General features: G+C 38.3%; 1 protein-coding gene across 16 annotated transcripts in view; it reads left to right on the plus strand.

The window, feature by feature from the left end:
• The first annotated feature begins 5,143 nt into the window (after nt 1-5,143).
• SORBS2 (sorbin and SH3 domain containing 2) overlaps nt 5,144-14,876 on the plus strand; it is a 148,575-nt gene continuing 138,842 nt past the window's right edge. For all 16 annotated transcript variants that reach the window (XM_088163502.1, XM_088163507.1, XM_088163503.1 and 13 more), the window contains exon 1: nt 5,144-5,284. The gene's annotated coding sequence lies outside the window, so the exon portion shown is untranslated. The remainder of the gene's footprint in view (nt 5,285-14,876) is intronic.

The raw sequence follows: 14,876 nt of genomic DNA on the forward strand, positions 1-14,876 counted from the left end.
TGCAATAAGACTTCATAATGTATGATGCCAAGTTTGGTTTTCCAATACAGTGGGAAGCAAAACATTTCTAGCACTGTCAGCAATTCAGTCCTCTGTTCGGTCCTCTGCTAAGACTGGCATTTGATGCTCATAGGAACTCAGGCTTGTAGGCATCTCCAGTCCATAGCAGAGACAAAACTTGCTTTTTTTGGGTTCTGGAAACTAGGTGGCCTGGGATGTTCTTCAGAACTTAATCTGAACTCTTGCTTAGGGCTATGAAGTAATGTACTTATTTAATGGAACTGTCAGTACATGACACAATCAGGACTGGAAAACTTTCAAGTACAAATTGACCAGATAAACTATTAATTGTCTTGACAATATCCTTGGCATTCTCTGAAAGCACAGTGCATTTCAGTAGCAGTTTCTCATTTTTTGTTTTGCTTTAGGTCACAGTTGACCTCTTGGTGCTATTTCCAAAATTCTGAGGATAACTTTAAGACACTTCTTTTCAGTGTGCTAGTTTTCTTTTCAAGGTTTGCTATTTTCTCTTAAAACTGCATGTTTAAGTATTCATTTTTTGGGGAGAACCCTGAATATTATGTCTTTTTGAGATAAAGTTCACATTTCTTCTCTCAAATAACATCTTAAAGATCTGAAAATTGAATATTTATCCATACTATAGGTCTCCTGATTTAAAATCTGCTCAATACACCATAAAATTTGAGATGTTTTCTTGGGATAAGTAAAAAAAAATTACATATATGTTACAGTGTGTGTGTATATATATATATATCTATTTAACTTATATAATGCATTAAATAATCAAATTTCATAGCCAAGCAAACAGAAAAGAAAAATAATTATTCTATTTTAGATTCTTTTGTATCTTACTTAAAATGCAGCAGAAGTTAATACAAAACTGTATGTCCAAGCAACTAAAAAGCGGCTTAATTTAATTTTTGTTATATTTTGTATTTAAGGCAGTTATACCTTCATTGCTGCCTTCTTACTAATTTATATCAGAAAGTAAAATACTAAATGTAGGATAGGAAATAATGTAGAAATTGCTCCAGGAATTCAGTAGCATTTTTAACCCTGGTATAAAACATGAGGGATCTAGTCTTATTAGGTTAAGACTCTTTCATCTCTAATTAATTACAAAAGGGCTTCAGGGTTTCCTTTTAAAATTTTTAAATATTTGTTTTTAAGAAAATCAAAGTTTCTTCTCTCCTGTTTTATGGCTGCACTCATGTGATGAGGAATGTATATCAAAGGGCAATTGTGAATAAAAGAATATATTTCCTGTGATAAGAATTTCGCAAATATACTCTAGAAAATGTTTCTGCAATGCTCTTGTGATTGGTTTATTTAAATGCATGACACACCTTAAATATTTAAATCAGCTCATTGCTCCATTTAATCTAGATAGAATTCTCTGTCAGCATCCTTGTCAAGTATCTGATGGAATCCACAGTACACAAAATTCATCAGAGTTGTTATTGGTGAGAACCTGAAAATGCAAAGCCAATAACTAGAGTTGCACTGTGTTCAGTAACTGGGGGAGCTACAAACAAGTTTGACCCTGGATAAAATGAAGTCTTTATGTCTGAATTACAGTTTACTCATCTACAGGTTGTGTCTCAGGCAGTTAATTGTAGAAATGTCCTGAGATTTGGATATCAGTGCTTTTTTTCATAGGCTTGTCATCACCTGGAACCTGGGAAAAACAATGTTAACTACTCTGTACTTCAGCATACCGACCTACAGGTATTCATTGTGTTTATCTACTGCTTTGCATTCAAGCAAGTTGACCAAAAAATACTTTAAAAAAAAAATCAGTATTTTTAAATTTGAGACCTTTGATAGATGATTTTTAAAATTATTATAAAAGTCCAATTTGACTTCATAATGTATCATCAAGTGATTACAGAAATTGAATGAGGCTCAGAAAGATCAGTAATTGTTAAGGATATTCAGGATGGCTGAACACTAGGTGTTTTCCTGCTTGGATAGTTAATAAACCTAGGAATCATTTCAATGCCATGCAATAAATAAAATGCTGATTTTAATATAGTAATTGTTTCTTAACTTAGAATCTGCTCTTTTAACATTTTCTTTCCAAGAGTGACAATGCCTTTTGACATTCGTTATTGTTCATGCTTTTAAAACAACGCAAAATTAATTATTCATAAATCAATGAATTTTAATGAATTGTATGCAAATCACAGTTCCTGGTTTAAGAATTAAATGTTGCCTTAATGGAAGTATGTGTTTTATATTGTATGGAGCTGGTTTGAGATAGCTGGAAACCAGTTTGTGAAGGAAAATAGCAGGACAGGCTAAAACTACAGTGGTGAATGACATGCTGATACAAGTATCTGTAGATAAGGCTGAGAATGTTATTTCTGTCCCAAAACTGAAGACTGTTAGCAATGTTCTGGTGAATAATTGGTGAATACTAGTTTTCTTTCAGCTCTGATTGCTCTGATGTGAGCAACTGTTCTCCAGGTACTACAAGTGAGATCAGGAAGCTCATTTGAATTAACGTGGGAGTAGGATTTGAGCAAAGATACCAAATGATGTGTTCTATTTTCAGCTCTGTTCTAATACAGCAGGCAAGTGGTTATCTTTAAGCACTTAAATACTCATTGTAGGGTTAGTATGACTCTATGCCTTGCACTTAAATTTTTATGTAAGGGGAGCATGCTAGTCACTATTTCAGCTGCCTGGTTCTGGAGCTTTCCTAGAAATACAAACATACCAGTGCAACTGAGCTTTGGGGAACTACCAGAGGGTATTGAGTCTCACAGCTTCACTGTGGGTCCAGTTCACATCCTTTGATGTTATGGTTTTAGTGAGTTTTACCAGAAGAAATTTTATGATTGTGCAGAGCATGCATCAGAAACTGTTTCTAGGACTTCTATGGAGCTTTTAGGTAAACTCGGGTTAGCTTATCACAATTTGTGTTTTAATTGTTTGCTGTATTGGAGCCATGATCTGCACTTGGGTTAAGCCTCTTCTAATTTCTGCCTAATCACTTATGAAACTGCAGAGAAGGAAAGGTTGCATGTATGTATATATTGTTAAGACCTATGAGATACTGCAGAAAAAAGCTCCACAAGCCTTTTCTGGATAAAAGTGTGCCTGCATTACAGAGTTCTAGATCCCTAAATATTGAATTATGAACTTGAAATCTTAAAACAGGTTTTTATTTTTAAAAAAATCAAAAACATTTTAATTGATATATTTCCACCATACCTTCAGGTGCCTGCGTATGTATAGATACTGAGATATGGACAGACATCGTGAAACCTTTCCAAGCTGTAACATAATGTTTAAAAATTCATGGCTATTATGTTTCCAAGAGCTATTTTAGCCTGTCTGTGGAGAGTATTGTGATAGTAACCACACTTAAGCAGGTTTTCTAGCACTTTATTGCACTGTGTCTTCCCTTACTGAAGGGATTTTAATTTTTTTTTTTTTAAGTCAGTGACTGTATCAGTGCATTACAAAGAAAGAGACTGGATGTGCAGTCTCTCTCGTGTTGCTTATTAACGAAAAAAGTTAGTGAACCAATCGTGGTGAAATGGTGTTCTTGTAATGCAGGCCGGTTTTGTTTTAATACTTAGTATGTAAATAATTACTTCAGTAGTTTAATGTTTTCCAGGCAAAAGCTTCAGAATTGGGTTGCCATATCAGCAGACATCCCTTTTGATCAAAAAGTACTGTTGAACAGTAGTCATGGCACCAAAATATGTGTTTGAGTCATGGAAGCAGGGAGTACTTTCACAGGATGCTAGAACAGACTCAGCCCCAGCTGCAATTTGAGAGATGTGGACATCCACCCATCTTTTTTAAGAAGGCTAAGAGACAAAGAAACAAGACTAAATTAGCATTCATGTTGAAGCACCTATTTAAATATACCAAAATATTTCAGCTCCAGCATCTCAGAAATCTAAATAGAATTTACTTACTTGTTTCCTTGTGAGCCCCTCCCAGGTCACTTTCACAGAGCTCAGTACTCACTTTCAGAGAAACTTAGACAAGGAAAAGAGGGTAAAGATGCTGAGGGAAGAAATGTGTAAAATCCACCCAAGTGGGCCTTAGTTCTCTGCCCAGGACTCCACTGTGACACCACTGCCCTTGGATCCTGAGAGCAGCAAATTCACTGGGAGTGGTAGAGCAGCAGAGCTTTGTCTACAAATTGTATTCAGAGGCGAAAAATCTACTGTAGTCCTAGAAAAGTATAACTGAACAAGGAAATGCAATTATTTCATATATGCATTAAGTCAATTCCTGCTAACAACCGGGAAGTTCTGACCAACACTCAGAACTCTTGTGTATGAAATGCAGTATGCTTGCTCAGATATATTTAATGCTTCTAAATTACTTTTTGAGAACTTTAGGCTGGTGGATGCTTCTTGTACTCCCTAGCTTATATTCCTGACTCCTTAGGCAGTCGAGATACAAGTTTGTGACAGGTGTTGAAGAAAAGAAATTTTAATGAGCAATTTCTAATTGCTCACAAATGTCTCCTTTTCTTCCTACTTCTAACTGAAATGAAAATAAAAAGTTACTCTAAATAGAATAAAAATGGTTTACATGGTGATTGCAATGCACAACCTTTGAAAGACGTCTGACAAGCAGCAACCTTTAACTCTTCAAGATCCACCAGTGTGTTTATGAACACTAGGAATTGTGATGTCAGGGGTTAGCTTATTGTGAATGAGTGGGGACTTAGGCTTTATTGTTGGAAAACCAGCTGACTATTGTATAATGGTTATCTCTGATAGTTATTTTCTAAGTAAGGACGATTATTTACCCTGAGGGCTTATACAGTGCCCAGTCAATTTTGGCGCCTCTGTTTGGCGCATCAGAAGCGCTTCCCTGGCCGTGTTCACACGGTAATTGGCAGCGCCCGGGCCCGGGTGGCTCTCAGGGCTGCCCCATCCCCGCTCGGTGTGGGGGGTTCGGGAGGTTCGGGGAGAGCAGTGGGTTGGGGAGCGCGGTGGGCTCGGGGAGGTGCAGTGGGTTCGGGAACGCGGGGGACTCGGAGAAGCGCGGGGGGTTCGGGATCGCGGGCGCTCCGCGGGAGCGGTGCCGGGGCGGGCCGGGCCGGGCCGGGCCGCTGTTGGCTGTTGCCATGGCTCCGGCAAGCCGGAGGAGCCCAATGAGCGCTCTGCGGCGGTGCCGAGGGGACCAGCCATTTTGCTTATGGAAAACAATGTGACATATTATGCTGTGCCGTACCGGGGAATAAACAAAAATCCCGTCGGGGGACGCAGAAGGAACGGGCATACCAGTGAGTAATGCCGGCGGCAGAGCGGGCCCGCGAGCTGCCATTTTGACAGGCTGGCGGCTGCCGGCGCTGCTCGGGGGAGGTGGAATGCGGGGCGATAGTGCTGCATATCTGCTGTCAGGCAGCGGAGCGGGGGTTTGTCGTGTGAAGGCAGGGCTCCTCCGCAGTGCTGTCTCGGCAGCTCGCTAGCCGCCGCTGGCAGCGGAGCCGGGGATCCAGGAGAAGGGAGTCACCGTCGCCGCTCGGAGCGCGGCTGGCGCCGGGCGCGGGCGCTGCCAGGAGCAGGTGTGCGGCTGGGCTGGGCTCGGCTGGGCTCGGCTCGGCACGGTTCGGCCCGGCCCCGCGCCGCTGCGGCTCCCGGGCTGCTCCCGCCGGGCGAGCTGCTGCCGCTGGACTCGCCACAAAAGGGAGCCGCCGTGCCCCTCGGCTGCTGCGGGAGAGGTACCTGGGCACGGGCTGGTGCGGGGCTGTGGCACGGCTGGGCACAACTTCGTGCAAGAAACAAGCTTCTCTTGGTATCCGTGCCTTGGAAGGTTGGCTTTGGTCGGTGTGGTTGCTGAATTCATTGATCTGACTGCGTTGTCCTTAAATGTTTCGGTGTGAGTGATGTTCCATATGGTTGCTGATTCAGAAGGATGCTTCCAATAGATTATAAATTTTTTAGTAGATAATTCTGCTAAAAGGCAGGGATTATTTTTTGTTTGGATTGTCATTGTGTTTTTTATTTTCAGGATAGCGTGGGTGAAATAAAATATTATAGAACCCGTGAGCACGTTTGCCGTTCATCACTAGTGGATTCCATGCATTGTGCTCAGCCTCAGCGTTAGATTTATATTGTCCAACTGCTGCTGTGCAGTATGTAGGTCATAATAAAAAGCAGCTTTTTCACCAGCTTTCAATGGACTGCATGCCCCAGTGCTGTGGTTGATTAGTTTGTGGTACTTGTGCTGTTAAGAGTAGTGGTGTTAAAGCCAGCTCACACCTCCTTTTTAAAGATATCGCACGTTCCGTGCTAGACAGAGCACAACACACCCATTGTGTCCCTCCGTTTGGCGTTCGGTAAAAGGAAGGAAACGAGCACTCCACATGGAGCACCAGCACATTCATAGCGCAAGACGGTTAAACTTTTATTGAGCAATCCCAGTGATTCTGAGATAATCTACTGAAGGTGGAGACAATAAAAACACTTAGACGTATATAAGGAACTAATTGGAATGGGAGAGGTCTTCTGATAGGGACTATGTGTTAATGCTGTAGATTTTCAGTGCAAAATGAATTGTTCTGAGTAGTTATTGATCACAACACATTTGGTGTAGTTAAACCTAGGTCAATAAAACCTCAGTCCCTCAGGACAGATAATGTTTCTATTAAAAGTAGAATTTTCCAAACTACCAACTCTATTCTTGTGCATTAATACAATTTCTGAATTAGTTTATAATGAAATGCATTAAATTATTTTGATAACTGATCCAAATATTCTGATCCACTTTGCATCTATAGAAAAGAAGATGATATTTTGGTCCCAAGCCTTCTTTAATAATTATGTGGATTTAAATCCCACTGAAATGAGCTATTTGTTTGGACAGTTGAATGGGCATGAAATCAAGAATTTGAGGCCTGGTATCTTTATAGTTAAATTAGTAACCAGCACTCTGTAACTAGGAGCCAAATTCCAGTGTTGTTTCTGTATATATCCTGCAAAGGCATTTGAACAAGCATGTTCAGCAACTATCTGTTCAGCAACTATCCCCCAAGTGAGACATTGCATTTAGAAACAGCAGTATATAATTGAATTGCTGCTATGTGTTCTCCTTATTAGAAAATCTCCATCTTACTTGAACCATTTCAGGATTTTGTTTTCTCATGAATGCACACACAACTTCTTTCTCTATGCCTCTGTGTAGGGGTCACACAGTAAAAGGTTTAGAGAACTGCCTTCATCTGTGATCTAGAAAGTGGAATGTGCCTTTACGGTGTGGTCCTGCATGAATATTTATGATTGAGTCTGTAATTATGATGAAAATTATAAACAAGCAGAGCTAGTATTTAAGATGTTGGTAAGTCTTTGACAAAGAGGTAGCTTTTGTTACAACAATAAGAAATATGGATGTGAGCAGTGTACAAAGGTTGCAATTCAAGGTGAATTGATTCTCACTGTGCATTCTTCTCACTATGAAAAATTTATGGTTTGAGGAAAACAAGTGAAGGCTAGTAATGACTAATCACTGAATAGTGTGCACCCATTAGGTGCTGATAGATGCGTCTTTTTAGTCAGTATTATTTAAACCAATATTCTGTCCTCCTTCCATTCTGCTTTTCTCCTTTTGTTATTTTTCTCATATCGATTCCCAGCTTCCATCTGCTTCCTTACTGTCTCTTTGGCGACATCTGATCCCATCAGAGCAATTTGTAAATCAAATCGGTGACTGTCAGTAGTGGTCATGGAGGTGCTGCAATAGAACCTGATGTGGAGGAATTATTTAAATGAGTTAGAGGTAAGAAGCAGCAACCAAGTAATGAGCGTATCCAATGCGAACTAATTCCACATCATGTAAGTTTTAAAGGCCTAGAATTGGGTCACTGATGTAGAAATCAAATGGGCATGCATGGAGAGGGACATTTTCCCTCTCATGATGAATTGAAGTGTACCTATAAACAAAAGGTTTACAAGAAGACCTTAACAATAATATGACATAGAACAAATTGGAAAGTTTTGTATTAGAAATAGTAGCGTAGAGTTCTAGTTGAAGTCTAGAAGCTTTCCAGGTTTCAGGGGAGCTGTGGATTTTATCAAGAGGTGATTATGTATTATTGGAAAGCCTCTAGGTTATCCAAAGTCACGTTCTCTCTTGGTCAGCAGGGTTGTAAATAACATCAGCTGTCATGCTTTAACATTACAGTCGCTTCAAACATTTTTTAGACAGATGACCTTAGAAGGCAACTCTGGGTCCATGTGTAGCTCTTAAACAGAATACCAACAAAGCAAAAGCAGGCAGATTAATCCTAAAATGCAGTGTCATAGTAGCAGGTGCAGATAGCAATAGAAATAAGAGACCAGGATGACCAAAGGAGGTAAAATGAAGTGCTGTAACAGCTTATTTGGTATGCTGTTTGTTTAAAATAATCAGGTTTGAACAAACAGTGATAAGCATCAACTGATCATGGGGTGTGTGGAGCACAGTAACCTTATAAGAGCTAGTGCAGAAATGTGCTGTCTACCCTCAGCTTTTGGAGTCTTCTGGGTGTACTTACATACATGCCCAACCTGTGAGCAGCAATACAGATGGGATGTGCCCAGGGAAGACACTCGGGTGTCAAGTTAGGGTACACTGTATGATGTTACACTGTGAGATGGCTGAATGTCACTTCTGCACCGGAAGGATCAGGTATTGAATGAAATACTGTGTCTGGAGTGCACAACCTCCATCAGACGTGACCTTGGAACAGTATTTCTGCTCCAGTGAGGCTGTCTGCACAAAAATAAAAATTGTCAATTTCTACTTGTTTGTAAACTAGAATTGTACAAATGTATACTTTGTTGTTGTGTCCTACTGCTCTGGTACCAGTCCTTTCTCATGTCATTACTTCCTATTGGATTAAGCGTGTTACTATTGCCAGTCTGAATTTCCTTTCTTTACTGTTGTATGTGTAGCATGTAGCTTCCTATTTGAGAGAAGACTGCCATAGACGCTCTGTGTTCATTTTTATTCAAATAGTCTGGTGTCTTTTCATGAAAGTGTTTTGACAAAAGCTGATCATTCTGAAATTATGAAGCTTCTTAACATTTAAAAGCTAAAACAAAAACTAAAAAGACTTTCAAAGGCACTGATGTAATGGAAAAGTTCAGGTATGAGAGGAAAAAGGGAGACAAGTAAGTACTTAAAAGGGCAGCATGTATCTTTGAGTAAAGGCATGCTAGATTACGACATTTTGGGTCTACTCCTGCTTTCAGTGTTTTTGAAGCATGTAATGTATTTTTCTGTTCAGATGTATTGTTCCATAACAGTGATACATCATAGCTAATGCTGCTGTAAAGTAGGAAAATCCAAAGGCGGACCCTTTTCTTCTGTTATTTCTAACTTCTTTCCCTAAATAGATTGATTTTTTTGGTCTTTCTGTACTGAATACAGATAGTGTTCTGACTCATCCACCCTTAAAAACCTCACCAACCACCATCAGGGGGTTGAATAGCACAGATGTGGTTTCTGTGTTCTTAAGTAACCTGAGTAACATAGTGCACTTTTGAAGAGGTGATGCTGAAGGTCCTGAATCTCAAAGAATAGTGGAAAAAACATGCTAAAAGGAAAAGCAAACATTCTTCCTCTCAATCATTACTTTGATCAAACTATACACCAAAGTTTTTCATTAGTCTTTTCGTGAAACAGCTGTTAAATAATGCTGAGACATAGAATAACAAAAGTTTTACTCCTTTTAAGGGTACTTGTCTTGCATTTTATGTACAAGTATTAAAGCAGGGTAAAATGGAACTGTTTGACAGGTACCTAAAGCTATCCTTAGTTTAGCAGCATGGCTTATCAACTAAATTTTGTCCATAAGCATAGTGCCTTTATTTTTTTGCTTCTTCGGGACCCAAAAGAATATGCAGGAATGCATGATGAAACCAAATGAAAATGGAATCAGTAACTGCAGTTCTCATAGCTGAAAATCAGATTAGTTGAAGTTTATAAAAACAGTAAGATGCATTGATTTCTAAGGTCTGCGTTTGGTTGTAGGATCATGAGTTATGCCAATCAGGAATCAGTAGTTGTGACTACTGAAGGTCAAAATAGTTGGAAGGGCCTTTGTGTTTTTTCAAACAGTTTAAAAGCAACAGGTCTGGTGCCTAAATTTAATATATTTTTGGTTTTGTGGTGGTCTTTTTTGGGGGGTTTTGTCTGTTTGTTTGTTTTATGAGGTTTTCTTTGTTTTTTCCTGAGCAGCGCCAATAGGTGAGACCCCAGTTCAACTGCAGCAAGGCTGAAATGTGACTTAACCCTTCATAAGAGGCTTAGGGTTGGATGGTGTAGCCTGTGATTAGAAGGGGAAGGGACTATGTCAAGAGCAGGATGGCCACAAAGTGTTCTTGTCAGCATGATGCCATGCTGTCTGAGGACTCCTAATTAACTGTAGCCTGAATGTAAAGCTTCATCACCATAGTGTACCTTGAGTGCTATCATGTTTAATAAAGCCACATATCTTTCACTGGGATTAACTTGTTGAAAACTTATACTTTGTGAAAGTTTAGTTTTAGCAAATGGTGGGGTGGGGGAGGCTGTCCAAGATTGTTGCCTGGATCAATTCTGATGTCTGAAAAATGCATGAACTAGATATTCCAGGTTACTACAGAGGGTGTATGTGCCTATGTACAGTATTTTCACTATTTGAAGTGACTACAAGTGAAAAGTAGTGATTCAGGCATGAACAAAGCATGGGTTAGATAAATTGGGTGCTTTGACTGTTGTTTTTCTTTTAATGTTAATTTTTTTAATAATAAAAAAATAGACACAATTATAAAATAAAAAATCTTCATTTTTTAAATAGAAATAAACATATATAAACATTTAGGTAAGCATAAATGTAATCTGACATATTGGCATCAAGCAGGTGCAAAATGACATTTGTAAGGTACTAAATGCCTGTTTCTCACTGAGAGCTTTCCTTTGAGAGCTTCAGATTCTCTTATCTGTTGATGTGAGAGCTTTTCTAGTATGTTGGACTATGATAAATAAGAAAGAGTAAATAATTGGGTTGAGGCAATTATTGATTGGTGAGAACTACAAAAAATTGTATTTCAGGAAAGCTGTTTAGTAAATCTCTAGCATATGATGCTTTGCTCTCTCCACTAAAGCAGCCATCATGGACCTTCATAAGGAGTGGGTTAATGGATTAGATGGCCCAAGTTTGTCAGTATTCCACTGCTGTTTGCAAACATCATGTGAGTTTTGAATTTCAGCCTGTTTCAGCTTTTGAGACAATCCTAAATTTTAGGGATTGGCCTAGCTGAAGTATACAAGAAATAATTCCCTTTTGAACATTCAGGTCACACTACTGACTTTTGTGTATTTTGTGCTTTGCACTTGTTAAAATCTTACACAGCTATTGTCTGATTTTGGAATCAGTCTTGTATTTTCTTTCTTCCCACTAACAGGAAAGATTTTAAAGAAAAGCAATCAGTAGCAACCCAAAGGGGTGCCAGTGCAAAACACTGGTTATGTTTCATTTAATTCATACATTGATCAGGTATGTCACACTGCTCCTTCTAGCCAGTTATGCAGTTACACATTTTAATAAGCAAATTCTGACAGAAGACAGCAGTTGCCAGCACAAATTTAATTTAATTTATTTTCTAGTGAATTTCTAATGAACAGGGAACTCTAAGCAGTGACATTCTCCAGATAATCAAATTCATGGTAATTGCAGTTTTTCTTTTGGAGAAATCTGTATTTGTTAGGAATCTGAAGGAAATAATTATTTCAGTGTGACTGATGCAATCAAATGGTTTACTTTGAATAAGTAAAATATAAAAGAGGCTAATCAAATGAAGTGCTACTGTATGAGAGCAAAATGAAAGGCTGACAGGTTTGACAGTAGAATAAAGACCAAACCAAAGGCTTTGTTTTGACATACATGCAAATAATCAAGCAAATTCAAGTCTTTTAAGAGACCTCTTCTATAAGGGTCACTTTACAGATACGGATCATGTAATCTGAGCCTTGCAGATTATCATTCTACTTTTAAACAAGCACAAGAGAGAGGTTTTTAATTCCTTATTTGCGTCGCTGTAGATTTACACATTCACATGTTTTTGCCATTGGCATTTGATTCACAGATGACTGATTTATGGTCTTGAGAAAAGGCCAAATTCAGGATACATTTTTAACAGTCAGGACTGCAAACTCTACAAAAATTGTTTGAAAGCCAGCACATGTTGTAATTAATACATACAAAGCAGTAGGAGGATCCCTTTCAGCTTGAGGAAATACTCTTCTTATCAGCAAGGCAATAATAATTGCAGAGATGGTATGCTAAATTAATTCAGGTGTGAATTTGTTTTTTGTTATATTTAGTGGTATAATTATCTTAAACTTAATTCTCTAAAATCAGTCACTGCTTAGGTAAAAAACAGAAATGCAAATAAACATGTCAGTAAGAGCCACAGAAAGTACAGCAGGGTAAAGTTCTCTTTGCCATAGGTGCTGAACATGAAAGATAGAACAGGCTGTCCATTGCTTGACTGTAATACCAGAGGTTTCTTGATATTCTGTAGCAGAAATGAAAGTATGAAATGTGTCTGAGGAAGAACCAAATAGTAGCTTTGTAGATGAACTTGGGAAGTATTCTTATGATAAAAGATTACTGCTTCTTATGAGAGGATGAAATGTATGTGGGAAAACTTGAGAAGATCCTGTGAAGAGACTTTTGGGAGTTGCAAGAGGAGACAAGAAAAGAATTACCAAAGTGCTAGATAAATAGATATAGTTGCTGAAATGACAAGACAACGAGCCATCTATATGTGCCCTCTATTCTGGGGCAGGCACAGCTACAGTGGCTTCAAAGGAAAAAAAATTCGACTGGTCTCATGGGGTGCATTTTGCATAGATCAGAATGAGTTACTGAAAACCGTGGGTTCAGATACTATACTTAAATTGTGTGTTGACAAGAGGCCTAAACAATAGCATTCCTCATGGGGGACCAAAACAAAATTAGAAATCAGGTTTCAAAGGTGCTGTGGAGAAATCAGTCCTCTCAGGAAAAGCTACAACACACTCTGAGTGAAGGGGAAACAGGTGTGAAGAAACATGAGCCACTTCCTAGAGCAGTTCACATACTTGAGCATTCAAAAGGGGTTTTTTTTTGGGGGGGGCGGGGGGGGGAGTATTTAAAAAAGCTCCCAAAAGTCATGTTTGCATTCTAGTCAACTTTCCAACTTTCCAACTATACGTAGTGTGCCAGGGCAAGCTAGAGATTTAATTTTTTTAATTGTTTCTTAGTCTTCATATGCACATATAGTAATTCAAATTGAAATTTTCAGTTTTGGAAAAAAAAAAAAATCTCCTTCTGTGGTTTTATTCTTTATGTTGTATTTTATTCTTGTGAGACACAAATGGATGAGTCCTGTCCTTTCACAAGCACTTTCGATGAAGCATTAGAAGTCTACATTTTCAATGTGATTACCCATTATGGAAATGGGATTCTCTCTAGCTGTCCTGCACCAGCAATGGAATAACACAGTTCCGAGGGTGAGATCGGGGCTAAGGAGCTCTAATTTCTGTCCCTTGGTTTTGCACCAAATTGTTTTAACAGGGACAAATTCTGTTAGAATGTTGGTGGGTTATTTAATGTGTTTTTCTTTATACACAAGTGTATTAGGGCTGCGAATTTCTTTATGGAAAATGTCAATTTCTCAGTGTATTATTTGGTTTTAAAATAATGAGCTGAGCTGGACCTTGGAGGAGGCTTGAGATCAAACATGGCTTGAAAGAATAATTATATTGCAAGCTTTCTTGTGTGTAGTCTTGTCAAATTCTATGTAATTCTACAGTCATCTTCAGTATTATACATATTGTAGTTAGACTTCTCTGGACTTTATCTTCCAGTGTGTTTAGAAACAGTTTATATGCATTGAAAGTGTGGGGGTTTTTCTGAACTAATAGCAGATAATGCTGTGAAAATTTCACATTCAATACCTAAAATTGTCAAAACAAGCTAATAATATATATAATTTAAATCTTCATAAAAGAAACCACTTCTTTTGCATTCTGGACTAATTTTCTCTGGTGGTGATATGTGGATACTTTTTACTAAGCACTTTCTTGAAGAGCTAAAAGGATTTTTAGCTTTGCTTGGCCCAGAAGCAGCTAATTTTTTAAATGAACTTTTTTAGGGATAGATTTGGAACTATACTCTGAGGCCTCTACTCTTTTTGGTGGGTACAATAAACAATCCTAGAATTTTTACCTTTCCGTTTGCAAAACTGTGAAACCTAACTTCTCGTTTCTCATAATCCTAAATTAGTATCTTACATTGTTAAGTGCTGAAATGATGATTCAAGTTTGGCCTTGTAAGAATCCAGTCTGAATAATATTTTTAAAAGCAAGGGCATGACTTCACGGCAATTGTTTATCTGTGACTTACCTCAAACCTGGGTGTTTTCTTTACATTCTAAACAAGGAACTTAGAATTTATTTAAAGATTTGTTGGAAAAGGGCAGAGAGGAATTCAGCAAAATGACACTTACAAATGAAATTATTATAGACTTTGGTATTTTTAAAAGCTCTTACTGATGTTTTCTCTCATTGAATGCAATGGTATGAATCCTTCCTGAATTGATTAAAAGTAGTTACATTAAATCTATGTGTTTTTAAAATGCCATTGAAAAGGCCTTAGCACCCAGCTTTTTGCTGTTCTAGCTTTAGGTTCAGCCCAAAGTGCCTGTACCTTTCTTTTGAAGAATACTGGTAAGATTTAGATAAAAGATGAAAAAAGAAGTGTTGCACTTTTGTTTATTCATGATCCTTGATATAATGATTTTCTGCTTGTCACTACTTACATATGCATTTAAGTCTTACTATCATTAGTAAGCTCTGGGCTGAAA

This window comes from Sturnus vulgaris, chromosome 4 (assembly GCF_052056855.1).
Source record: "Sturnus vulgaris isolate bStuVul1 chromosome 4, bStuVul1.hap1, whole genome shotgun sequence".
NCBI lineage: Eukaryota > Metazoa > Chordata > Aves > Passeriformes > Sturnidae > Sturnus > Sturnus vulgaris.